General features: G+C 41.8%; 1 protein-coding gene across 1 annotated transcript in view; it reads left to right on the forward strand.

The window, feature by feature from the left end:
* Nucleotides 1-805: 805 nt before the first annotated feature.
* The window catches only part of LOC306974173 (hippocalcin-like protein 1), a 46,230-nt gene continuing 19,889 nt past the window's right edge, over nucleotides 806-27,146 (forward strand). The window contains exon 1 of the mRNA XM_079571344.1: nucleotides 806-1,234. The gene's annotated coding sequence lies outside the window, so the exon portion shown is untranslated. The remainder of the gene's footprint in view (nucleotides 1,235-27,146) is intronic.

A 27,146-nucleotide genomic window follows, 5' to 3' on the forward strand; every position in this document is an offset into this window, starting at 1 on the left:
TTTCATTGCAGAAAAGAATCCAATATCCCTCATTTAAAACAACCCTGTCCAGATTGACCATTGATATCTGTAATAACATAACATAACATAACATAACATAACATAACATAACATAACATAACATAACATAACATAACATAACATAACATAACATAACAACATAACACAACTTCCCACATGAACTTAACTCAGCTGTGCAATTAATACAAATGTACAATCATTCATAGGCATAGGCTAGAGCAGTGGTTCCCAAAGTGGGGTCCGGGGCCACCTGGGGGGCCTCAGAGGCACTGCAGGGCCCCCCCAAAACTTTAATAATAAATGAAGTACAATGAACAAATAGGATTTTGAAAGGAAGTGTATGTGTAATTGCTCAAATGTACTGCACTTAAGACAGTTTTTGGCCAACAGATGAACTATTTCTTATTTAATATCTAATTTGAGGTGTAAAATAATGACCAATCCCTTAAAATAGAGCAGATGATTTAAAATAGGATTTTCAGATCGATAAGGGGCTGCGATGACCCGGACTTTGGGAATGGCTGGGCAAGAGGATGTGGCATATCAGGTACTGAGAATGGCAGATATAATCAAACCTGTAATTACAGCTTTGTAATTACTCCAAATATGGCGCAGTGAGTGGGGTAGATCCTAGATCCTATGAACAGCCCAGCGTGCTGCACCACCACGAGTCTATAGATGTTGTGACCGGCTGTGACAGAGAGAGAGTGAGTGTGTCAGGGGGGAGGGCCGTGCGCGTCCTCACTACCAATAGGCGCAATGCTATATAATTAAACCCCTTCAACGTAATCTCAACAGCACCATCCCCCAGTTTTAAATCCACTCCAGCGGCGCATTCCATCCAAACGCTGTCCTTCCATCTCCGCCGCTGTCTGCGGTAGGCTATCAGCCCTCTGTCCCGTCCCGAGCCTTGCAGTGGAGAGAGAAGAGGAAGCACCGCTCAGCACAGCACCGCTATAACTGCTGCACGATAACATGGTTTACGCGGCTCTGCTGCTGTAGCCGACGGGACACTGTCAAGTCAACCAGCCCCAGCGAGCAATAAGGAAGCTCCGACAACACTTCTTCATTGCTTGTTTGACCCCGTCGCTTGATTTTCTTTTTCCACCGGAGCGCGTCCCGAAGCAATCCCAGCATCCAAGCACCTCTTCCCCGCTGACTCGGAGCAGGGCTAGCCCTCGTTTCTTCCCCTCCTCCTCCTCGGCTCTGTCGGGTAAGACACGTAGTTCTGTCACAGCTTTTTTCTTTTTCTATCCATTCATTAACTATTTACGCATCCCATGTAATGGAAATCGCCTCTGCACTGAACTGAACATGATCTAATCCACGCTTGTGTTGTGGTGAAATGTGCAGCTGGATACGCGAAACAAGAGGCATTTACAACAGCCATGTGCTCATGGCTTTACGCATAAAGTAGCATGCGTCTTTGAACGTCTACTGAATGTATTCCAACCGAGTGAAAGCGTGCTAAGTGTGTACGCCAGAGCCACGATGATGGTTGTGATAGCAGTCTCATCACCAACATCATGAGACTGGCTTTTTTTTTTTTTAATGAATGCTTCGGATGCCGGACCGTGGGGCAGTCATCCACCTCCTCTGCTGTTGCTCCCTCTGCCATTAAGACCTCCCGTGCACTCTGTTCTCCGTATGAAAGCAATAAGACGATGGAAATGGCAGTTGGACGAAATTGTAGCCAACGCATTGGCCATATTCCTGCTGTGGCACGTGGCCTATAAGTTACACACCATCAAAGTATGGCGAATAGGCTGATGTTTGTTTTATCGACTTAATAGGCTTAGTGTTGTGTTTCATTCAATTTGAGCTTAATTCTATTATTTGGCTTATTCACTTTAATATGATGATGTAGTGGGATAATTAGTTTGGGTAACATGTTATACGTTTGTCTAGCCCCAAGGGACATGTGTGACTTTACTGCAAGTTTGGAAGGAGTCGTGCATTATGACAAAATGCTTCTGAATCTTGAGATTGTTTGCCCTCCATCGAGAATCACTTTTAAATATAGGCCTGCAATAAGATGTGTAAGATCTCAGTCTTCCAGGAGTTTTCTATTGTAGATGATATTCTTATGCCATCATCTATAGCCTACTGGGTTGTCGAGGTGACAAACCAATTGATTGTTTTGACATACAGTGACGTGCCATGCAACCTGTTCCCTCCATATAATTCAATTCTGTAAAAGGAAAACTTGACACAAAGTGCACAGAAAGTCAATATCAAAATGTTTTTTTTGGGGGGGAGGGAAGGTCCTCTTTGGTGTTTGGGGAACAGAGTCGCTGGTCCTCAGTTTTTGACAAAGGCTTGTTGGAGCCTATTGAAGAAACCAGCAATATGTTTTAAAAGATTTTAATATTTATCAGCCCAGCCCAGCACAATAAAGGCTCTTTAGAAAATGTAAATTGAGAATGATGATGTGGGTGGAGTGCCTTGTTTTTTTGTTTTCCTCTTAAATTCTGTAACAGTCCAGAGTCTATACAGTGAAAACGCATGCTGGGGAGAGATTGTCTGACAGTGCTTGTCTGCCTGCGACTGCTGAGCAATAGTCAAGGGGGGACATGTCCAAAACAGATGGTACAGGCTCAAATGCTCTAAAAACCTCCTTAGATAATTATTTAAAAAGGCTGAATTTGTGCCACAGTGGGCGAGTTGGAATGACAATTTGTTGAAATGAAATATTTTTGATTAGTTAAGGGATTCACAGTACAATATTAGAACAAAAAAAGGTGATATGTATAACTGTATTGAACAGTATTGAATGCAGTAACCATAATTCCATCCATCCATCCATCCATCCATCCATCCATCCATCCATTTTCTTAGTTTCTTAGTATGGGGCACCCAGGCAGTCCTCACACATCCTTATCCTTTCACAAAATGTTTATGTTTGGATCTCTCTCTGGATCTCTCTTGTGTCCACTGCCTTGGGATAACAAACCAGACCAAGCGCACTGGATACGTTCGCTCTGTCTCTCCCCTAAATGCCACCCAGCTGTTGCGCTACTTCCGAGTTATCCGTTCTGACTTAAAGGGCCTTCTGTCACGGTTGGCATTCAGCATGAAGCTAAGGGGGGGGAAGTAACCTGTCAGTGGCTTGGGACAGTTTTTCAAAAGTGAGTGACATGTCGAAAGGCGGAGGGAGTTGTGTTGTTGAGATTTCAGTTAAGATGTCACATTGGATCCACATGTTATACCTACTGCATGTGTCCAGATTGGGCCAGTCATGATAGGAATGAATACAAAGAAATGCCAATTATATTCGCACGGTTAGCAAGTTACTCTGGGGAACGTTTCGACACAATAGAGTCGGCCGATACACCAGAGGAGTGCTCTTAAAATCGATTTGATGGCGAGCCGCCTGCAGCCCGAGCGAGATTGCAGTGTGAAAACTAGGCAAAACTCTGCCTCTCAGCTTGAGCAGCAGTCTTCATAAGACATGTGTTAGCGCTAGCCTTGCTCTTACATAAGGAGATAAATGAGAACTGGAGCACTACTTACCGAGTCAGGCAGTCTCAAACGCACACTTGTCGGCGCTGACACTCCCGTAACGTGTGCGATCGGCAATCATATAGAACGTGGCAGAGGATTGAACCCAAACGTGAAGCACCTGCAGAATGAGACCTCAGCATTCCAGCAACATTGCAACGGTGAAGAGTACTTATGAAGAGGATGGAAGTCGATTCCAGGCATGTCTCCTAGAAGCACTTCTACTGATGAGGACAATGCAGGAGTGTTTCTCTTACATACGACCTTGGCTATATGGATGTCGGAATTTCTCTGTCCTCGTCTCCACAGAATACAGTAGCTTAACGTCCACACTCGCTTTGCATCTGCATCGTTGTTAAGAGCTTGATGTAGGGTGGGCCACTCAGGTTTCCACTGTGCAAGTGCTGTTTTCCAGAATTACATTCAAAATCAGTGCGTCTTAAAACGTTGAGCTGTCCATGGTGCTGCAAGGTACAGCCTAGCTCAACACTGTCATTGTGTCCCTATAGGTAAGAATGGCCACAACACGGTATTTCTTCCCCAGCAATTTCTGTCATCTGTCCTGTATTTTGTGCCAACAAACATGTAGAGTCATATTAAGTATAATTTTTTGTGGGAGTCTATGCTGCACTATATTACAGTATGTCCCTTGCCGTTTTCTAGCTGGGTTTTGTAAGAACTACAAATCAGTAAGTAGAGCAATGTTCCATGAAACTGACAGTTACTGTGATGAAAACCTCCGCTTGGACCGCATAATATTGGACAAACACCTACAGTATTTGCGTCATTTTTTTTATTTTTTCATGACAAGCTTTGCGATTAGATTTGCAATTTGTCTTCAGAACATGTTTGTAGACGTGCAAACTAATAAGCACATAATAAACATAATAAGACAAGATATTGAGCAGGTTTCAAACAAAGTTGTTCCGCCATAATAGTTTACAAAGCTTACACTATGCTTCGCCTCTCCCCCGGCCTACTGTATCCCTCCTTTGTAGAGCACCGACAGTCAAAAACATCTGACGGAGCTTCACTACCACGAAAACAACACGCTGCCTCCTGCCACTAGTCCTCCTGACAGGTCCGGATGTACGCTACATTCACAGAGCCAGAGGTCTGTTTGCTTGTCGAACTTGGAAGATAAGGGAAGCTTTGAATAAGCCGTTATAGATCAATAAAGCATTTTCAAATAAAGGATAGTGATCAGATTATGTGCGTTAAGATTAATGATTAACAAATGCCTATAAAAGGTTAATACCCCTGCTTTAAGACAGACTTGCTTCGCCACATGAACCACACTCGCAAAACCCTCTCAACCTACCCGTAGTGCCATAATAGCACAATGCTGAAGTCTCCTTTTCCATTATAGATAAATATATGAGAACTGAATGGAAATGATAGCACCATGATTATGGAAACAGCAAAACATGTGTAAACTGCTCTGTGGTCTGCTGTTATTGCGCAGTAATGGGAAGTACATGGTAATGGCTTTGCTTATCTTGTCAAAATTATCTTATTTGTTTGTTCTTGAATTACCACTTTACCTGTGTGCTATTACCGCCTTGACTGCAATGACCACAAGTATTGATTCACCAAGAGGAGGGGCAGCGTATGGGAGAAGAAGAATTAAATGGACTTGTTTTTATATGTCAAAGATTATTAGTGCAGAACTTCCATCTTTGGAGCCAACCATGATGTATAAGGCAACTGCATCATCTATGAAACTAGGAACAGTTGTTTGTAATATTTTGCAATGACTATGACTATTTGGGTGTGACAATGACTGTAAGTCTTCTTCAGCACAAGTTATATTTGTTAAAAGGCATTAAACTGAACGGAACGCTGATGTGTCAGTGTATGTGACAGTGTCTTGGTGTGAAAATAGCCTTAGTCAGTTCTGCGTGAGCGACATCCTCAAAAGCATCTGCTTCTGCACAACCTGTCTGGAGATATCACTGTCAATCATCGTTCATCATCGGAAATATTTGGCCATCCAAGCTAAATTTGAATATGTAGAGGTTCTTGTGTTATCATTTTGCAATAAAAGAGCATCCTATCAAAAGCAGTGGGCGACAGCGAACCTAGCTGCATGTTTTGGGGAGAAAACAGGAAACATGCGAACTCAAACTCGGGACCTTCTGTGAGGCGAATGTGTGAGCCACTCAGCCACCATGCAGACAGTTTAGCAGCTCATGCGTTCATTCCTATGAGTACTTTATAACACTGATGCTCCTAGATGTGTTGAGAATGTGCATTGCCATAAAAAAAAAGAATGTAATTACAGTTGTAACTTCTACATTCAGTACGACTTCCAACCCTAGAATTGGACAGCTTTAGTTTGGAGCCTTGTGTTGAATCCCTCCATGAGACTTTGTTTTCATATGTCGGGGCGTGGGTTGTGAGTTGACACGAGGTCTATGTTTCCCATGCACCCTGTAATCTGCCTTGATCCAGCCGGGACGGGCCTGACATGCAGTCCATGTTGTTAAAGCCTGCGATAAGGCTGAGAGAAAGAGTGAGAGAGAGAGAGTGGCTGCGTGGCTAGAGGACCAAAATCAACCAAAGATTGGACCAATCGATTCTCAGTGATGTTCGATGAAGCTTAGCGCTCAGAGTCAATAAGCGGTTTGGTCTTTTATCATGCTTCTCTATGCAGCAGGAAGTCTGGAGATTGGATAATGTTGAGCTCTGCCAAGCTGAGGAGCAGAGGCACTCCTGACAACAACGGAAAAAAGGACATGAAAAATTAATTTCCTACTGCAAAAAGCCCTACCTGCTCAAAAACATGTCTCCTTTCTATAGTGGTGTATAGTGGTGCCCTGTTCAATGCAACTCTTGATGATATGGAGGAAAAGCAAAAAACACCAGGCCTCCTAAAGGTTGTGAATTATGCTTTATGTCGGATTTTTAACATGCCTCAGTCTTGATATTTTTTTTTACAGTATAACAGAACATAAAATGTGTGTATCGAGAAAAATTCCCCTGTTTTCTATTATAAATGCAGTTATACAACAAACTAGCTGTAGGGCCACTTTTTCCTATTTCCTTGACGTTGTCTAGGCTTTAAAATGCAGACAAACTATATAAAAATTGTGTGTTTTAAGTGCGGAATTGGCCAGGGAGACAGATTAAATAAACAGGATTAGTGAAACAAAACACCACTCTGTGTATGTGCTCAATTTCCAAGCATTTTCAAATTTTATGCATTGTTTTAAGTTCTTGTGACTTTCTTACCATCCCTCTTAATTTGTATCAATTCTCTATTTTGCATCCACATAGCCAGATTATACTGAAACATAATGAGAGATTGTCTGGGAACAAGCCTTTCCTGCCCATTTGGAAATACATTTGTTATTTTGCAAAGTTTCTGGCAAGAAATTCGACAATCCTTTACAGTTGGTTGCAACTAGACTGGCATGATCAATGAGCACTGTCCGCATGCATGAGTAATGAAGTCTGAAGTGGGTGTTTGTTGTTAGTGACTGCTACTGGTTTTGGCACCATGAAGTGAGGAGGCCTTGGAAAGAATGCTGCGAGAAATCGTTTCACATATTGATATTAGAGCATATGGGGACCCTTGTCCATCATTTTCTTACTCATGTAGGCTGGAGTATTTTGTACTATCTGTGCATCAAATTTACCTCATCAGTTGGACAAATTGCAAGGACTGCAATTATTTAGGCAGTACTATCATGCCTATGGGGTCTTGTTATGTAGAATATCTGCTAACATTGTAGTTTAGACTCTGCATAATCTGTTTTTGTTATATTAGTTCAGCAGTTTATATTTTAGGCTCGTCTATAATGTAAAAGCTCTTGACTAGGGCTGAGTACTGTACATTTTATTTCGATACCTGTACTTTGAAGCAGTACTAAGTAATGTTTTTACCTTTCTCCATCTGTGAGATCAATAAAGTATCATCTTATCTTATCTTATCTTAAATCCTTTTCGTTATCCCTCTGGGGGTAATACAAGTGTTGATGGAATGATTGGGGGGTCTTTCATCGCACCTTGGTGTCTCTGGCCAGAAAGCCAGACTTGCAGCTTTCCTGCACCAGGTTGGAGCCACCAATACACACTAATGGAATACAAAGAAGAAGCTAACATGCTAATGTTATCTGTCTCTGTCTGAATATGTAATAATTCGTAAAATAGGTCAACACATCACAAGTTTTGACCATTAAAAGGCAAAGTCTTCCATAGAATTCTTAGCTATATTATATTATATTTGAACTAGCTTGAATAAAACATATTGGTGTCCATTTATGCTGGTGTAGTCTGCTGTACAAATTGCCCTGGTTTGCTTTGTCATGGCCCCCCTCGAGTGACTGCGCTGCAATACAACATGGCACCAACAGCATCATTGTGGATGTCGTTAATTGGAAGCAGTGAAGATGTTCTGTCTCCAACGACTCGAGTCAGGAGACACTGGTCCGTGATAATTTGACAGAAGTGGCACGATATTTTCCTCTTCGTCGTCTGCAATAAAAATAACGACAGCGTTTTACGAATTAGGTCAGGACAACAAACAAGCCAGTGAGGACACGAGCTGCTCTGGGTTAAAACAATTGGCATCAGATAAAAGAATTAGCGAGTTTACAGGCAGTAGTGGATTGTTCTTTGACCTCTTTTAATAATTCTGTTTTATTCCGCAGCTGTCCAATATTTAGTTTATATAGCCTAACCTTATTTTCTACTGCTAAAAATTCTAAACCAATCATCCTGGCCTACAGTGTAGCATTACAAAGGAAATTTGTAAAGTTTTTAAAGAAAAAAAAAAAAAGAAAAAAAGTTGTTGCTCTGTAGTTGTGCTATTTCTGAACATCCATAAAAGCTGTTGTCCGTGATACAGAAAGGTAAAAGCACTTCTATTTATTGCCACATGGGTGAACGTTTGACGCAGTGCAACTGTTGTAAAACTCAAAACACAACCGGACATGGCATCGATCCGCAACGTGCTCCTGATAATCACCCCGATAACGACACAAAACAAAACAAAAGAGAACCCAATTTGTGTAAATCTATGTTGCATTCCGTGCGACTGGAAAAAATGGATAAACAAAATGGTTAACGCTACAACAGTTAGCTAAGATGCTCTGGTTATGTCTGAACGTTTCTTCACCAGACGTAATTCAAAACATGCTAAGTTTTGTAAAAGTTTTATCATAGGCTACTTCTCCACTGGGGGCCGCCATTGCTGTCTTCATCTCGTATCTGAACTCAGACCACCCTGAACACCTCCAAGTGGCAATTAACAGTTCGAGCGGCTAGGACTGTGCAGTTAATCGAAATTTGATTACAATTTCGATTATTACACTAAATGATTACACAATTAGCAAAATCGAAAAAACATTTTTTTTTAAAAATCATTATTTTTTTATTTCATATATATACTCATGCTTTTGCCTGACATAAAAACAAACAGCGCTGTGTGATGATGTCATCAGGCCGCGCTGTGAGGGCTGGCCAGCAGGGGGCAGGTGTGAAACAGAGACCTCTCCTTAATCGAGGCATACTTGAAATCATTTGTAGTTTTATGACTGTTCAGAAAACAGAAAACATTCAACATAGTTTTTTTAAATAATAAATATATAAATAAAATAAAGACTTTTTTTTAAAGGCAACAGATAATCGTTTGAATAATCGTGATTTCAATTATGACTAAAATAATCGTGATTATTATTTTTTCAATAATCGAGCATCCCTACGAGCGGCATCTTTCCTCGTCGGAGGTCAGAAATTGACCGGTTAGTTGCCTGGAATGCAGCGTTAATGTCTGGCTGCCTTTAGTCAAAGAATCTCCATGGAGATGAACTGGCGATGTCCCACGTCTAGCAAAGTTGCAAAAAAAAAAAAAAAACGTTTTCATATTTTATTCTATCTATTGTTACGCAGTGTGACTTTAAAGCAGTTTACCTTATTAAATCCTTTTCGTAGTCCCTCAGTGGGCAATACAATTGTTGATGGTATGATTGGGGGGTCTTACATCACCCCCTGGTGTCTCTGGCCAGAAAAACACAATCGCAGCTTTCCCTGCGCCAACCCGGTGGCCCCAATACACACTAATAGAATCATGAAGAAGAAGCTAATAGGTTAACAGGCAAAGCTTACTTTACTTAAACAGTATTTACAGCCAAGTTTGAGTGAAAAAAATGATCTCCATTGTGTAATTGGATGTACAATAGGGCGGCACGGTAGCGCAGCGGTTAGGGCTCTCGCTTCACAGCTAGAAGGCCCGGGTTCGATTCCCACCAGGGACGGGGCCTTTCTGTGTGGAGTTTGCATGTTCTCCCCGTGTCTGCGTAGGTTTTCTCCGGGCACTCCGGTTTCCCCTACCACTAAAAACATGCACAATAGGCCAGGATGAATGATGTGTGTGAGTGAATGTATGGTGGTGGTCAGAGGGTCCGTTGGCGCAGACGTGTGTAGTCGCGAAAGCGCCTCTGACAGTCTCCCCCAGGGGAAACTGAAGCTACAAACGTAGCTTTCCACCACCGAGTATGGAGTGAATGTACAATTGTCTCATGTAAAGCGCTTTGTGACTATGTCTGTGAAAGGCGCTATATAAATAAAGATCTTCTTCTTCTTCTTCTACAATATCCCTCTCTCCGTTTGTCTTTTATGTCAGCGTAGTATTTTGATGACTAAAAAACTGTAACATGCTACAACACCTGCAGTGGCGCTTGTGGCCTCTAGGGGCATGAGTTACTTTGTATTGCTTTAAAGGTTTTACAAATAGCAAACTACAATTATTTTATCTCTTTCTGTGCAATCTCTACCAAAAGTTGTCACGCCTTCGACTTCAACATAATGAGAATAAATGAGAGGGTTATGAATACTTTCTGAGCCCACTGCATCTGCTTTGGACATTAGTTGTTGAAAAGGCCCGGCAAGGGCTCCCCAAGCTCTCTATAGTTCATGTGGTTTGGCTAATGAAGTCAGGGAGGGGAGGGGAGAAAAAAAACAAAAAACGTGTGCCTTTTTAAATTAGAACGCTTTCAGGCCAATGCAAGGAGCAGGAAAAACACACGACGCGGCCCTCTCCAGCCCAAACCTCTGCTGAGATCTTATCGACAAAAACCCTCTCAGTGCTATCAGTTCCACTTTCACAGCAAAGAAATGTTTATCGGCAAGCTTGCACGTCTGCACTCCCGACACATCTCGCATCATCTGATCTCCCGTTTCAATTTGTTTAGCCTTTTCATCTTTTTGGAGCCGTTTCGAGTTTAGCCTCTTTGTGGCTATGTGTCTGCTTAAAAGGCTGGGGAGATTAAAAGTAGCATAATTAGTCCCTATCCACAGAGCTGCGCCATTGGATTCAAAATACTTTCAAAGACGAGTTTCGAATCCCACAGTAACAAGGATGGAAGCTGTTTATACCCTCTGTCATATTCCCTGACGTACATGTATATGCACTGTGCAACTTTTTGTCTTTCATGTAAGTTTTGATGTTCAGCAAAACAGGAGGGTCCCAGATACTAGATAATACACAGATGGATTTAATGAAATGAAATGACTAGAATATTCCTCTTCTCGACTGTCCCTGCTTTTGCCCTGGGCTCTGAATATGATAGATTTTATGGAACAATAAATACCAGCTGGGGTCACTATGAGAAACATAAAGCGCTGGATGTGCTTTCTGCAAGTAAACCTGCCACACTGAGATGGAGATAAAATGTCCGTCTGCAGAAAAAAATTATAACCTGTTTCATAGTGTGACGGCATCAATTAGCCTTAGCATTTTCAGCCGCCCGTAGCCTTTTCGCAGGGGCCTCTCGGGGCAATAACAGAGGGCCAATCAGAAATAGAAAAATCGATCTGGCGCCGGCTGGCTTGGATGCATTTACAAGCAGCTGTAATGACTGCGGGCTCCTTTCTCTCCAGCTGCTGGTGCAATCACACGGCAACCCTTCACAGAGCCCTAAGTGAAACCACTGAATTATTCTGTAGAATAGTATTCAATTATAGCTGCGCCGGGCCTTTCAAGCCCCTTTCACACAAACTGGCGAAACACACGACATACAGTGACAAATTGGAAAATTGGAGAGAACAAAAGTTGAAATTAAATCATTTTCTCTGTAGCTTTTGCCACTTATTTATTTCAAATATACCAATTGCATTGTAGATAGAAGTTACTGCTCACTAGTTTAACAAATTAAAGACACTGTGGAACATCAGAACAGAGTTAAAGCCACACTGTGGAACATCAGAACAGAGTTAAAGCCACACTGTGGAACATCAGAACAGAGTTAAAGCCACACTGTGGAACATCAGAACAGAGTTAAAGCCACACTGTGGAACATCAGAACAGAGTTAAAGCCACACTGTGGAACATCAGAACAGCGTTAAAGCCACACTGTGGAACATCAGAACAGCGTTAAAGCCACACTGTGGAACATCAGAACAGAGTTAAAGCCACACTGTCGAACATCAGAACAGAGTTAAAGTAAAAAAGACTCATAGAGACTAAGAATCTCTTTTTCAAGAGTGCCCTGGCCAAAAATCCTCCTATTATATGTACCACTGTATTTTGTTGATTTTGTTCCAGATTAAATGTATAGGCATCATATAATACACTGTATACTTCTAACTTGGTCATCAATAATATTGATCAATGGGACATTATAGCTGCCAAGGTCAGTTTTTTTAGGTCAATGTCGTCTGTGTTTGTAACAGGCTTGTTTTCCCATCACAGACAGTTGATTTATCTTGTTGTGCTGAGATCGCAGTTAGTGTGAAGCAAATTGAGAAGCCATCTTTAGCACGTTCCACTGCTGCTAAACTTTGCACAGTGAGTAATATGAGGAAACCCTTGTGGATTCAGCAGAAAGACAAATACCCGTCTTTATTGCAGCCAAGGTTAAGGTATGCTGCACAATAATCATAGATTTCTATGGCAATGCCATGAGCTTATTTATTAAAAAGCATACTGTATTACCTGAAGAAAAATAATATCAGTTTTTCTTGAGTTAACAACACTACACACAGTTTGCTTGTGGTCATGGGTTATTAATTTGGGGCTGTTGATGGATGTTATGAATACATTTGCTGGAGATTAAGAGATGGTCTGTTATTTGAGCTGCAGCAGATGATTTAAGAGATGTTGTTAGTTACAGTAGTGCACAAGCAATAAACATTTAAAATACCTTCTATGAATGGTAAGAAGTCAAACTCATTGTATTCACATATGGAAGTATGTATTGTCCTTACCGGAGATAGGGCTACAAACTGTGTCTATGACAACCCCTCCTTTGGAGCTTAGCGGCCTGTCAGAAATCAGAGTGCGGCGGCTGCTGTGCATGTCATCGTCTCCACGCGGGATATGCCGAGTTGTCTGGTACAGCGGTGAAAAACAGGCGATCAAAGAAACAAGAGTAAGGTACAGGCACTGGTGGTTAAATTTGTAAGCTGTCAGTTTGGGCCCCTCGCTGCACTGTGTTGTTATGTACATTTGGTTGGTTAGACCGTGCTTTGACAGTTTGGACAGGTTTTTATTTTTGAGCGTTAGCTTATGCTGGGGAGCAAATAAAACCTTCTGATGAAACAGCTATCCATTCTGATACTGTTGGGGCCTTTTGATCACAGCTTTTACACTTAATGGATGTTTCAACTTCTCATAAAATGATAGATATTGTTTAGTGTAAATTTACATGAGGTTTGCAAGTCAGACTTTTGCTTCACTTGAGCCCAGTTGTTTATTCAGTACACTGTCAAAACTGGCCCTGAGGCAGACAAATAAAACGTGGTTACCATTATCTAGTATCTATGGCCTCTCTGACGACCAGATTATGAATACAATAATTCATGGTTGTACAGGATGTAAGGTGATAGAGTTTCCAAGCCCCATTCTTGTATAGCCAGGTTACACAAATAAACGCCGGGATGTCTTTTTGTCCCTAATGCACCAGCATTAGCATAATACCTAAATTGCATCCGTTGTCCTAGGGCAGGTAAAGAAACATTAATAGACTATAGTACATAGAACAGAACAAAGTTACAGTCACTGAGGTCAGTTACAAGGTGCGATAACACGCTCAAGAGATTATATTGATAAATCTACCTGCATGATTGTTTTGTTTTCAGCAGTTTTTAGGACCTTTTTTAAAGGTGTGGTAACTGTCACAGAACCTAACATTGACATAGATGCCACAATTTGACTGAATTGACTCGATGCATAACTTCAAATCATAACAACGCCGCCCAAGAAGTGACTTCCTGTTTCGATCCAGCACACCAAAATAAAAGCACACAGCTCGTCTCATTGATTAGTTCAGCAGGTACTTGCAACATAACAAGAATATAATTAAATAGACACATTTTAAAGGGGCTTGATGCAAGTTAGTCATTTCATGCTCACTACTGCCACCTCAGATCTTATGCGTAATTGCAGCTTCTATATTAAGCTTGTGCATGACGGCACTTCGGACCCAAATTAACACCTTTTTAAGTGACAGTGCAGGATTTTAGAGGCGGTTGTGGTGAACAGGTCTGAGCTCATTCTACATATTAGGACATGGCTGGGACATGTAGGAGGAGGAAAATACTTTGTTTTAACATTTTTAAACTCCGTCTAGTCCCTTTAAGTGTTTTGTCTGTTATAGTTTGGCAGAAAGAAAGATGAAGTAATGAACTGCTGAACTATTGAATAAGATGGTGCTTTTATTTTGGCGTGCTGGATCGAAACAGGAAGTCACTTCTCAGGCGACGTTGTTATGATTTAAAGTTATGCACTTCAAATTTAGTCCTGCATCGTTGCACAATACAGTCTCCTCTGGTCAAAGCTCTGGGATTTACTCTGGAGTAAAATGCTCTGGAGCTCTGGAATGTTTTATTATTGATATAAAATCCATTAATGGTGGAGGGGTAAGACCATTTAAAGCTCTAAAAATTAAACAGGCATCCAAAAACGTCTGACAACTCTCCTCGGCCCCAAAAGGAAGCTGGTAGTAAAATAATACCTGGTCTGAAGTGCTAGCTTCATCAGCAATGCATGTTGAGTAGAGCCCGACTGTTTTGAGTGTAGCAGCAGATAGGGATAGACTCTCTTTGTGCGCTTAAGTATCACTGTTCAAGTTAAGGTAATGATGACACAGTGCTTGGATAACAGCTTGAACACATTGAAAAAAATAAAAAATAAATCGTAGGTTGCTTTTACTCCTACAGTACCTCTGTGCCCGAGCTGTTTGTACTTCTTCCTTTTTTTTCTTTTTCACAGCTCAGCGTGCCAGCCTTTCTTTTTACACAGGTGCTAAGGAGTCACACTTGCTGCGGTTGTAATGTGCTGTGATGAAAAAGGCTCGGAGAACCTAGAGGATGTGCTAAGCGCCGCGTGTGTGTGTGCGATCACAGCTCAGCCTGCAGGAGAGCCGAAGCCCGCCGATTGGAGAGCGAGCAAGTGAAGCGGCAGCATAAGAGGAAGGCTGAGGCGTGTGTACAAGTCGATTCTGAAAGGCCTATCTTTATTTCCATCTGAGCCCACAGTCAGACCAGCGTGCACGCCGCTAATGTACACGTCACGCGGTCTTCCCGTACTGCATTGTGGGAAAGCTTGGTCATCCGACAGATCTCGCGGGGCGTCCATCCCTATGACACGATGCGACGTGAAGGGGAAAATTCTCGCCGAGTCAATCCGTATTGGTATTTTTAGAAATGCTCTCACACTCTGTCACCAGTGCACGAGGCGTCAGAAGAAGGGGAGTTACAGGAAGGTGAAAACAACTGTTCTCTGTTTACTCCTTTGACCGTGTATTGCATGTTGGCTGGTTCACAAGAAACAATGAAGTGGAATCAAAAGTCAGAATAAGAGCCAAAAGGCCAAAGGGCTGAAATATGACGATCATTGTAGATATTGACAATTAATGCTAAAAATAATATCTTTTTCAGAACAGAAGTCCTCAAAATGGCACACGCAACAGGATAAAGTCATGTGACTACAACCCATTCATGTTAAAGAGGGGGTATTATGCTTTTTTCAATCACATAGCACCAGTCTATAGCACACTACAATGATGACGAAACTTTCTGTTGGTCTGTAAATGCAGTAAATTAGAACAACTGCCTTGTATAAAATTGCTCTCTCAAAATGGCTGTAGCAAATGTCTTGAAATAGGCCTCTGTCTCTTTAAGAACCTCTGACTCTTTCAGACACGCCCCCTCACACTCTGTCTGTGGCATCAGTGGGGAGGGGGTTCTGCTGAGGAGCAGTGGTTGGTTACCCGGCTGGTGACGAAAGCTCGGAGGCGTCTCCAGGAGGTGGGGGCGTTCCTAGGAGGACTAAGGCAAACCTATCCCTAAAATGGCCGCCATCAGAGTTTTTACAGATTACTCAAAAATACATGAATGTGCCAAGGCAACACTTCAGGCATGTTTTTAATGAGGGAATTACATAATAACATGATGTAAAGCTTGAAAAAGTCGCTTTTGCATAATACCCCCCCTTTAATATCTAAATTACACACCTCCAGGAGATGTGGATATTGTTACATCCTTAAATTAGATATATGGATTGTTAAATGCATGAGAAACACATTCCAGAGCTCAAGGATAACCAGTTTAAGCTGAGCATCAGAAAGGAATGAAGTTACTGCAAAGAGAAATGATGCCGCTCGGGCCTAATTATTCAGCGACTGTGTAGGTTGAACTCAAAATTATCAATCACTCAATCCAAGCGGTTTCACCTTGGGTGAAAGTACCACACGGGAACAGTTGGACTGACTAAGGTTGTTGAAAAGATGAGCAAACCAACATGTGTCCAAAATACAGTATTACACAATAGCAGGCCCAATTTTTAAGCCCAATCGCTGGCCAAAGTACGATGCATTGTTTTGGATCATTTTTATTTAAAACCAGGTCTTGAGATTTTGAGATTTACAGCACTTTAAGGTCAACTGTGGCTTCTGGTGAATGGAGATATTTACAGCAGACATGAAATCCTCTTAATGCATTATGTTCCATTGGAGCCATGTCCTTTACCTCATGTGACTCTCAGACTGGAGCTCTCTGACACAGGCCCCCCTTCCTTCACCACTTCACTCCTGTATTTATAACTAACATCACAGCACTCAACATCAATGGACATAATCCACACCGTTTGCCACACCGAGAGGATTTGGAGAGCTCCTCTGGGCAAGTTTGCATTATGCAAATCCAGTAGAATATAATTCTCAGCTCAAAAGGACAAATGGTATACTGGAGGAGACAAAAAAACATTAGCTGTGGACAATAGAAGTTATAAATGGAAACGTGTTGGGTCGTGACCTTGTTGTCGGTGTGCTGCCGAGCATCTGGACAAGACGGACGCTTCTGTCGCTTCCATCTGCCTTTCACGCCGGGCTGTCCACTTAGCACAGGGGTGACAGCACCAACCAGAAGACAAAAAGGTCTTACAATTCAATACACTCAATAGCGAGAGGCAGTTTGTTTGACTTATTGCCTTTGAATCAAATTGTATTGTGCCAATTTCAATTTAGAAATGCATGGAAATATATTCATTTCAGTTTATAGCAGCACAATAAGAAATAGCAGAGTTTACTGTAAATGGCAAATTGTATTATAGCCCACATTCAAACAATATTGCAATGTTGGCGGCTATACCTTGAACCTGTATGATATAACTTTTTATGTGAACACTGTAACAAGCTACGGTTCGATGCTCTTTATATTGGCTAGTTTGTTTACACAGCAAGATAACCTTTCGAGTTTATGACTTTAAGAGGTCTGTTGAGGATGTCTGATATACCAATGCTATTCCCTTTGCTCAGAAAATTAAAATCAGGGGTACATCTATCCAGTCTATTATTAACACACTGAAGACAACCTCATAGAGACCAAAATGCATTATGCAATACGCCCCAGCTGGCCATGTTCATATGACTCTATCCAGCTTTTTTTCTTATAATTCTTTTATCAGTGCTGTGCTACGCCTGACCTGAATTGCCAAATAATTGCCTGGAGCCAGCACGAAATGAAGTTGATGCTGTGCGAATAATTATCCATCTCATTTGGGAAACTTTTCTCCCTGTGGTGCATATTTTAGGTACTCGTGATCAGCACGTGTGCCCCATGAGTGTTTTTTTCGAGGGTGCTGCTGCTTGTGTTTGTGATGCTAGCTACATGACAATACCTTGAAAGCCACAGCAAAGACAGACTTTGCTGTGTAAATAGCGCCTCCCCCTTTTGTCAACGTCCCAGAGGAGCTCGAGAAACAGTTCTGTGACCTTTTGCGGAAGTGGGACAATTCGATTGGAGAGGCAACGTGATACCATCAGCTGGTTAGAAAGGAGAGGGATCAGATGCTGTGGTCAGCCTAAGCTGGGCTTACAATATCTATTACAACTGAGGCAAAGTTGATGGAAACCGCTAGATGTTTAAACTTAACTCAGTTGACGGGACAAATATGGATGCAGCCTTAATGATTTGAGGTGCGCTTCTCTTTGCTGATAAAGTATTAGGAGGAGTCTAGATTACATTTGTGAAGAAGGTATTGGCTCTCTGCCTCAATATGCAAGGTTGTAGTCACCTAATAGTAGATTCCTCCTGACTGGCACGGTGGGTATTGAAAATCAGTAGGTCACAGCCATAGATTTCTACATTATAGACACAGGCGGCAGGTGGAAGAAGCTGTTGTAAGTAGAGGCTTGTCATTTAGGGGGAAACCTGACAGTGACAAAAACAAAGCACACACGCCTAAATTACTATACAAGGGGGTACAGTTTCGAGGGCACAGTTTTTCATGCTTTTCATTTCTTTTGGCAATGGAAACCCTAAGACTTCAGAATCTCATCTTTGGGGGGGGGGGGGGTCCTGGCCCCAGAGGAGCACCCAGAAGAAACGCAGGCACGGGGTAGAGTGGTTGCACCAGGGACCTTCTTGCAGTGAGGCTTGAACTCTAAACACTGTGCCAGCAAGCCGCAGTGCGCCGAGACAAAATGAGATTTTGAGATGTCTTCCGGGCTCCCCAAAGCCTGCACCATCTGAATCCACTTTCCCCATAGTTTACTTTTTGGTAGCGGTGGCCAAAGGGTTGGAGCGCCTGTACAGCGGCCGCCGGTGGCATTAGCCGGATGGAAAGATCTGGAGCAGCGATACCAAGGGAGTGCGGTAGCAGCCAAGCTCGGCCCAAGGCGTTTAGCAAAGATCAAGGGCTGCTCACAAGCGACAAGCTGACATCGCAGGCCGCTTTGGGGGGGGGGGGGGGGGGGGGGGGGGGGTGGATGGAGCTGGAGCGAACGGGAAAAGGACAGGCTAATTGAAAGGATAGGGAAGACGAGGGTTGTGTGTCCAGAGATCGATTGCGGCTAAGGATAGACCTGTATCAGGGCTCTCCTCTGCCACAGCGATGGGAGCACTTTTGACCCCTGAGGGAAATCTGTGGGCTCTATAGATTTCTTTAAAAGTCACTGCAAAGCCACTATGTCAATTTATTCCTGAGTAGAGATGTTTGTGTGATTAGCCAAGTGCGTTTTTCGCCGTACATAAATGATTGCCCTGGATTATAACTAATTACAAACCTCTCCTCCCCAACAGCTTTTCTAGCCTTTTCTAAATGCTGTCTCTAATGTAAACAGAGCAACCTGAAATTAATATGAACCCACTATACATTGGAAATCTAATTGGATGATTAGTACATAGCATACCACATTGCGATTGGATAGGGAATTTACTATATGGAGACGTCTGGCCAAGCATGTGAACCTCTTTGACATTTCTCATTTGTGGCCCATGTGTGTACACAGTATATGGTATGTGTGTGAATGCCCCTGGCTATACAAGCATATCACTGCCGAGAACTGTTAGAGTAATCTGTCTGTAATCCTTATTTATCCACGGGATTACTTGGACAGCTGCGTGGTTGCTATTCTGTAGTATGGTTATCATTGACCTGTTAACCCACACTGTACAGTAGACCGTGTACCTTTGGAAGAGTTAGCCGTATGCAGCTTGTGTATTACTAATATTACTCATTTTATCTCGATGCAAAGATATTGGTCTGGCTATTATTCAGCTCAGGAGAAGGAATACATGCAAATTAAACTACATGTTCCTTATAAATAGACATACCAGCAAGGTAAGAGCAAAATAATTCATTTGCCTACATGTCGGGAAAACAGTCTACAGTCTTATTTTTAAATCCATATTCAGGCGTCTTCAGAGGCTGTCGAACGGTCTCTTTGAGAACTAAAACAACGCTGAAAGTCTTGGCTCCCTGACTGTGCTAAGGCTGAACTGTTAGGGTCAAGTGTCTAAATGGGAGATAAACAACGCGCGCTTAAGCGTCTCTCCTGGGAGCGACTGTTCTGCTGGTGTGCCGCTGTTGTCCATGTGTGAGCAGCACACTGGTGAACCTCGATAGATTTCCATGTATTATTATGCTCAGGACAGTGCTTGGATTACACAGTGGCGAAAAAGGTCACCGCTGTGCACACTGCGGATACTGACGCAGCACAGGGAAGAGGGGCATTCATTACAGCTGCTCATCAGCCCTGCAAAACTCCGGCCTTCTTTCTGTGTGACATCTCCACTATCTGCAATTTGTGTTTCTTATGGCTCCGTGTTTCATAAAAGCACAATCTGAAATATTAAACCTCCTTGTTTAGCTTTCTTCACAATAAACTATCTCACAAAGCTTAAAGCTTCAAGCCATGTCGGAGTTTGTTGATTCCACAACTCCACAGTTATGTGGGAGTATTTCAAATATTTATCCACATTTGACCTTTCCTGTTTATTTGTGTTCTTTTTTATATTGTGTAACTGCATGGCCAGAGATGGAATGTGTCAGCTACTATTTTGGTGCTAACAAGTAAGGCCTTGTCCTAGTTTTTGTTCTTGTGTTTGTACATACTATGCACATAATATGCATTATATATTATATTATGCATGCAAATCATTGGATTTGGGAATGGATTGAATAGACAAAAGGCTAATTGTTTGATTTCTTTTCAAATTGTTAACCACATGAAGCAAATACTACACCACCTGAAGACATCAACAGTATTTATAAAAAGGATTTTTGATTATAAACACATTTTAATATTGAAGCAGTACTAAGTAACTCATGCCCCTAGAGGCCATAAGCGCCACTGCAGATATCGTAACATGTTACGTTTTTTTACTCATTGATTGTCCATGAGAGTAAATACTACACTGGCAGAAAAGACAAAGAGAGAGAGGGATATTGTACATCTAATTTCAGAATGAAGATTTTTTTTTTTCACTCAAACTTGGCTGTAAATACTGTTTAAGTGGTGCTAGCCCGCAGCTAGCTATGCCCGTTAGCCTGTTAGCTTCTTCTTCGTAATTCCATTAGTGTGTATTGGGGTCTCCGATCTGATGCAGGAAAGCTACAATTGTGGTTTTCTGGCCAGAGACACCGGGGGAGATGAAAGACCCCCCAATCATCCCATCAACACTTGTATTACTAGGAACTACGGAAAGGATATATTAAGGTAAACAAGTTACTTAGTACTTCTTTAAATGTTAGGGAAAACGTCTGTAGATTAGATATCAGGTAGATCACCTATGGTCAAGCCTTGAGCCTAAAAAAATATTTTGGATAGCACAGTATTGATATCTACAGAAAATGAGACACTGGTTAGGATTTCAAATTAACCAAGCATTATTGGGAATGGCACGTTATAAAAACAACACGCGAAACAACCTTTCACTTTCAGCTAAAAGAATTCTACCAGATTAATGATGTTGTGATGAACACACGTGGCTCAGAACATGTCCTGTCTTGGGCTTTAAAAATGTGGAGGACAGTTTATGTTCCGGTTAGAAGAAGAAACAACCAAAGCGAACATGATTACTCTATCAAGGAGACGTAACAAGCTCAAAAAGGTTTCACCGGTGTGGTGTCCAGAAACCACCACCATAGTAGGACGATTCATAACACAAAAAATGAATCTGTTAAATATGATGTAAAATACTGTTTTCACAGTGGCTGGCTGGCTTTCATGAAAGCCAGCCATAGTTGTTTTCAATTATTTCAATCTATTCATTTCCCTTGTTGTTCCTCATCAGAACTAACATTGAGATCGGCCGTATCCCTGTTTCCTCTCTCTTACATATACGCTGAAATTGAAGAGCCCAAGTTCTCTCTTTGAAGCGGCGACTGTGCCGGCTGCGCTGAATGCGACCCACACAGACACAGGGAGCAGCGCGGTGGGGGAGCTAGCTGTAGCACCGCGCCCCACTGAGAAGCACAGGCAGATGTAGCGCTGACCTGAGCCATATGCCTCGCCACACAAGTCTTCGTCAGAGCAACAACTACACAGCAAATAGACTCCCTGCCTTCACTGTTCCGAGAGGACTTTAAGTTTAAGACATGGAATTAATGCCAGAGTGCTACTGTGAACAAGGGAAATACATTTTCCTTTCGCCTTCAGTTTTTTTTTTTATGTTTTAACCGTGAGTGGTTAGGAATGAGCTTTACGTGATATGAAAAGAAACTAATAGTCATTCTATTAGAAATTGCATCAATATTTAGTGGTTCTAATATTTACAAATATGAAGTATGCTATTGATACAGGATATATGAGTTCTCACTAAATGACATCTAAAGGACTGCTTAGCCTCAAAATTGAGAAGCTGTAAAGGAGTTTATTTACCGTCCATGTCACAGTCTTCCTGAAATGAAAAAAATAAACTGTGGGCTTTTTAATTACTTAGATATTGTTCCTTGTACACACTGTGCGTGCAGTCAGGGTTTTGTGTTGGGGCAGCTATTTGCTCTGGGTGACGTGAATAAGGAGAGGTCAGTGGTCTGGGTGGTGTGAGCGAGCTGCAGTGCGTAATAACGCAGCGTTTCTGAATGGACGTGTTTTCTGGACCAAGCCTCAATGCAGGAGTTAGTCAGGCTATAGTTAAGATGGTTGTCATTTGACCTTTATTTAACCAGGAATGTCCCACTGACATTACAATCTCCTTTTCAGGGGAGTCCTTGCCCCAGATGGGAACCTATTGTACATGTTTTAGTGTTCCATGGAGCCATAGAGCGTACATGAGCGTTCGGCGTTCATCCCAGAAGATGGCACACTAACAAAAGATTGAAGATAGAAGCCTGTGATGAAATTCTCGTATTCTGTTTTTGTCTATCTATCTTTGTCTATCTATCTCATTTCTAAGGAAAATTAAGAATAAATGAGCTGTTTAAAATGTGCACCAAACTTGATATCCCCAAAATGACTTCCCCTTGCTGCTTTACCTTGCCTCTCCTCGCGTTTGCAGTGTTTCTGAAAAGGACATCCTGCGTAGGCACAGACCTTGCGTGGCGGTGCAAAATGTTTCACGTTCAGTTTGATTTCCATGAATACCACCTCGTCTGTTTTTGGCCTCAGGCCAAGGTTTTGGCCTCATTTTGTTCGTACCTTACTTTAGCTTTATAAATAAGGCCCCAGGACATTTCTCTGTGACAAAAACGCTTGGTAGATTGTTGCAGTGTCGGCTTCCATTGTTACGAGTAGACGTAGAAGGTCATAGGTTTATCCACCACGAAATATCAGGAACATACAAGGAACCTTGAATGTGCATGGACAGGAAAATGTGTGCGATTGAAAGAGAATACTTTTGTATACGTGAACAATATACACTGAACTAACTTTCAGCCTGTAAATATCTGGCTGAAACTAGTAGAAAACCAAGATGGCGAAGATGTTATTTTTCTTAAGCCTATTCATTTTGTTTTCTAGCCCTTTGGTTAGAAATAATTACATAATGGAGAATAGAATTCCAAGTTGCAGTGCACCTGACATGGACTGCAAAACCACCTCCATGAAGATGACTCACTCTTAGAGAGACCTGTGAGACCTTTGCTGCTATCTTACCAGCAAAATCCAGTGAATCGTGTGCCAATTTTGTGATGAAAAACACACATACTTTAGCAGGAACTATTGTTATTAGATTGCCTGCTTTTCTTTGGAGAAAACAAAGACAGATCTGTGCAAAACTAATCTAACATGAACAGCGTGTGCTATTATTCTATGCTAATGTCTGAATGTTCACTGGGAGAGAAAGAGCACTAGCTCACACAATCTCATGCACAGTCGTGCAAGCTACACTTCACATTGCCTGTTCAATGTAAATATTTCATCAGGCACATCTCTCCTTCGTGAAAGTTATTATATATTTGCTCTGTGCCTGTTAAATTGGGCCTCCACGCGTAAACTAGCAGATAAAAGGAGCCAATATGTTTGCGATTGAGCATAATTGATTTGCTTTGTGATAAAAAATGTAAGACTTTAAGAGGATTCTGTGGCTAAGGACATAAGTGCTAAGCATGCGAAAGATGCTTCAGATGAAAGTGGGGAGTGGTGTTTTGAAGTAGCAAATTTTCGTATCAGCTTATCAACAGAGCTGTAAGATCGCACCCATTTGTAGAGACCGAGATTTCATTACACGACTTAAAGAGTCCATTTACTCCAGTGTGACAGATATAGGAAGCCTGGTCACGTATAGCACTGGAGATTGTGCCTTTGGTTGGAGAACATTATTCGCATTCATTGTGACCCAGATGGAAATAGAAATGCCCTCCATTGGGCTTCTCTTAAATGAGGATGACCTCTCCCCAAATGATGACCAGTTTCAGGGGAAAGAGTGAAGTGATGATTGCTCTGTCAAGCCTGAGCAAAGGAGGAACTGTACATTGTGACAGGTGTGACAGATCAACATGTGCAAAAATGTGCCGCCAAATGTCACAGTGGGTACAGTATTAAATGCAAATGTATTTATTTTATTTTACTAGTTTATTTGAACAGGGACAATGCACATTAATCAACATTTCTATAAACGCATGTGACAGATTTAGCTATTAAGGTAGTTTTCAACTGTTCGGCAAGATGTGGATTGCCAACAGCAAACATGCACAATAACAACAACAATTTACTTTTTAGAGCTATGTTGTTCTCTCAACAAAAACATACCTGGGGTTGTGTCATTTGCACATGTTTGAGTGATCTTTGAATCCTCTGTGGTAACTATTCAGAGTGCCGTGACACCTGCCTCAGTGTTCGTATACATTGCTTCTTTTTTCCACCCTTGCTTCCTGCCCAGGCTTCCAATACTCCACATCTACAGCTCACATCCATTGGAGTACCTTCTGATTATTGGCACCATTGTTCTGACTGGAAAGGCAGCATGCGTTGTCATGATGTGGAGCGGGACAAGGGTCTAAAAGGACAGAGGTGACGCATGGAAAGGAAGTCAGGTCAATGTCAACGTAGCATTTCCCACCAGCACAGTGTAAAATAGTCATCAATATGTGTCTGAAATGATCACCAATCATTTCAGACACATACAATGATTGGAATAAAGCCTAATACCCCCCACTTTAAAAGAATGGAAACATAATGACTGTTCCTTTGTGCTTTTAGTGCCTCTTTCTGGGGGGAAAATGGACTTGCTTTGAACACTTGAAGCATCACCAGCACTCGATGCCCTCGATGTAGTTGATGTGCAGCACATGACACAGCAGGTGCATTCCCCCTGTGCTCTGTAAGACGCATGTTGCTGTGTTAATACCATTGGTTAATCCCATGGCACTTCCGTGAATTTGATTAGCCTCGGGAGTATGATTTCTCCCATTTCATCAGAGGTGATACATCTACGCATCGATGGGAAATGTAAGGCGAGGCTGTACCGCGTTGGACTTTGGCAATGGCCGCTCTATTGTACAAAAGCGATACTTTCATTCGTCCGCTGTGGTTCGGCTCCCAAAGAAATTAAATCAGATCTGTGCTGCTGCAAATCTTCGGTGATTTGACAGTTTCCTGCAGAATGTGTAACCTGTCCATGACCCACCGTTTTGCGAAATTCATCAAACTAGAACCTAATACTTTTCATTAATCTATTTAATCGCCCATCGACCATTCCAAACGTCCCAACTCTGCTCCTCAAAACAGATCATTAAAAGTAAAACACTTTCATTACTCATCCCTAATTAAACTTTTTTTATGCTTGTGATCTGACGAAAGCTAAACTTTGCTTTCAAAATGAGCAACAAACTCGAGCGTGTGAACTTCGCTGCTTGGTACTTCCTGCTAATTAGCATGTATTGAGCCATCAAAGTGGTCATTAGTGCGTGAAGGTATCTTCCGCTCTGAAATAAATTAGAGTATCAGTGAAGCTTGAACGTCTCAGCCCGGGATGCCCTCTGAACCTTGCGCTCTATGTGTCGGGTAATTGCTTTAAAAGGTTTTGTTGGCGAGAGATAAGAGTGTGAATAGCTAGCAGGGTTTGTTTGTATAGACGGTGGATGTGTGTTATATTCAAATACAGTCTGGGGTGCTTTAAGGGCATAGGGTGAATTGTAATCGGATGAAAATAAAGTATGAATAGACAAGTACAGGATACAAGTCAGGATAAAATGGAAATGGTGAACTATGCTCTTACAAAGTATGAAATTAGAAATTACTGATTGCTAATACTGCATTTTATGTTGTAGCTTGGCCAGTCAGACTATTCTCTCTTTAGTCTAAATGGGAGAGTGGTCTGGACTGGAAGCCGGGAGAAGCGAGAATTTATGACTTGTAGTCAATCAGGGCGTGATGAAGGCAGAGCGACAGAATCAAACATGCAGGCTCAATAGTGGCTCGTGGCCATTTTTCATCAAAACATAGGAAAGGACACAGTGTGTTCTTTAACAGTTGTGCTCAAAAGTGTACATCTGGCAGAATTTGTGTTTTGTGTTTTGACAGTTTTTCAGAGAATATGAATGATAACAAAAAGGTTTTTTTTTCACTCATAGTTAGTGGTTGTGTGAAGCCATTTATGGTCAAACAACTGAGTTTACTCTTTTTAAATCATAATGAAAAAAGAAAAACAAAATGACCCTGATCAAAAGTTTACATTCCCTGGTGATCTTGGCCTGATAATATGCACACAAGTGGACACAAACAGGTTTGAATGGCTACTAATGGTAAGCATCCTCACCTGTGATAGATAGGTAGATAGATAGATAGATAGATAGATAGATAGATAGATAGATAGATAGATAGATAGATAGATAGATAGATAGATAGATAGATAGATAGATAGATAGATAGATAGATAGATAGATAGATAGATAGATAGATAGATAGATAGATAGATTGAAACCATCATGGTCAGGTCGACCAACAACAATTTCTGCAACAACTGCCAGGTAAATTGTAAAAACCCACAAATAACTTCAGCTGAAATACAGGAAAAAGTGGTTTAGCTGTTGTGAGATGCACACTCAGGAGGCACTTGATGAAAAATGGACTGCATGGCAAGTCACAAATGCCACAAAGTGTCCGCTTACAATATGACAAACAGCACAGAGACAAGCCTCAACATTTCTGAAACAATGTCATTTGGATTGATGAAACCAAAATGAGATTTTTTTACCCATAGCCATAAATGTTACATCTGGAGGATTCAACAGCCTGTGATGAACAGTGCACCATTCCTACAGTGAAACACGGAGGTGGATCACTGATGTTTCGGGGGGGTGTAAGCTACAAAGGAACAGGGAACTAGATCAAAATTGATGAATGCAGCATGTTATTAAAGAATACTGGAGGAAAAGTGTCACTCATCAGCCTGGAACCTGTGCATGGGACGCTCTTGGACGTTCCAACATGGCACGGATCCACAGCACAAGACCA

This window comes from Gobius niger (genome assembly GCF_951799975.1).
Source record: "Gobius niger genome assembly, chromosome: 14".
Taxonomy (NCBI): domain Eukaryota; kingdom Metazoa; phylum Chordata; class Actinopteri; order Gobiiformes; family Gobiidae; genus Gobius; species Gobius niger.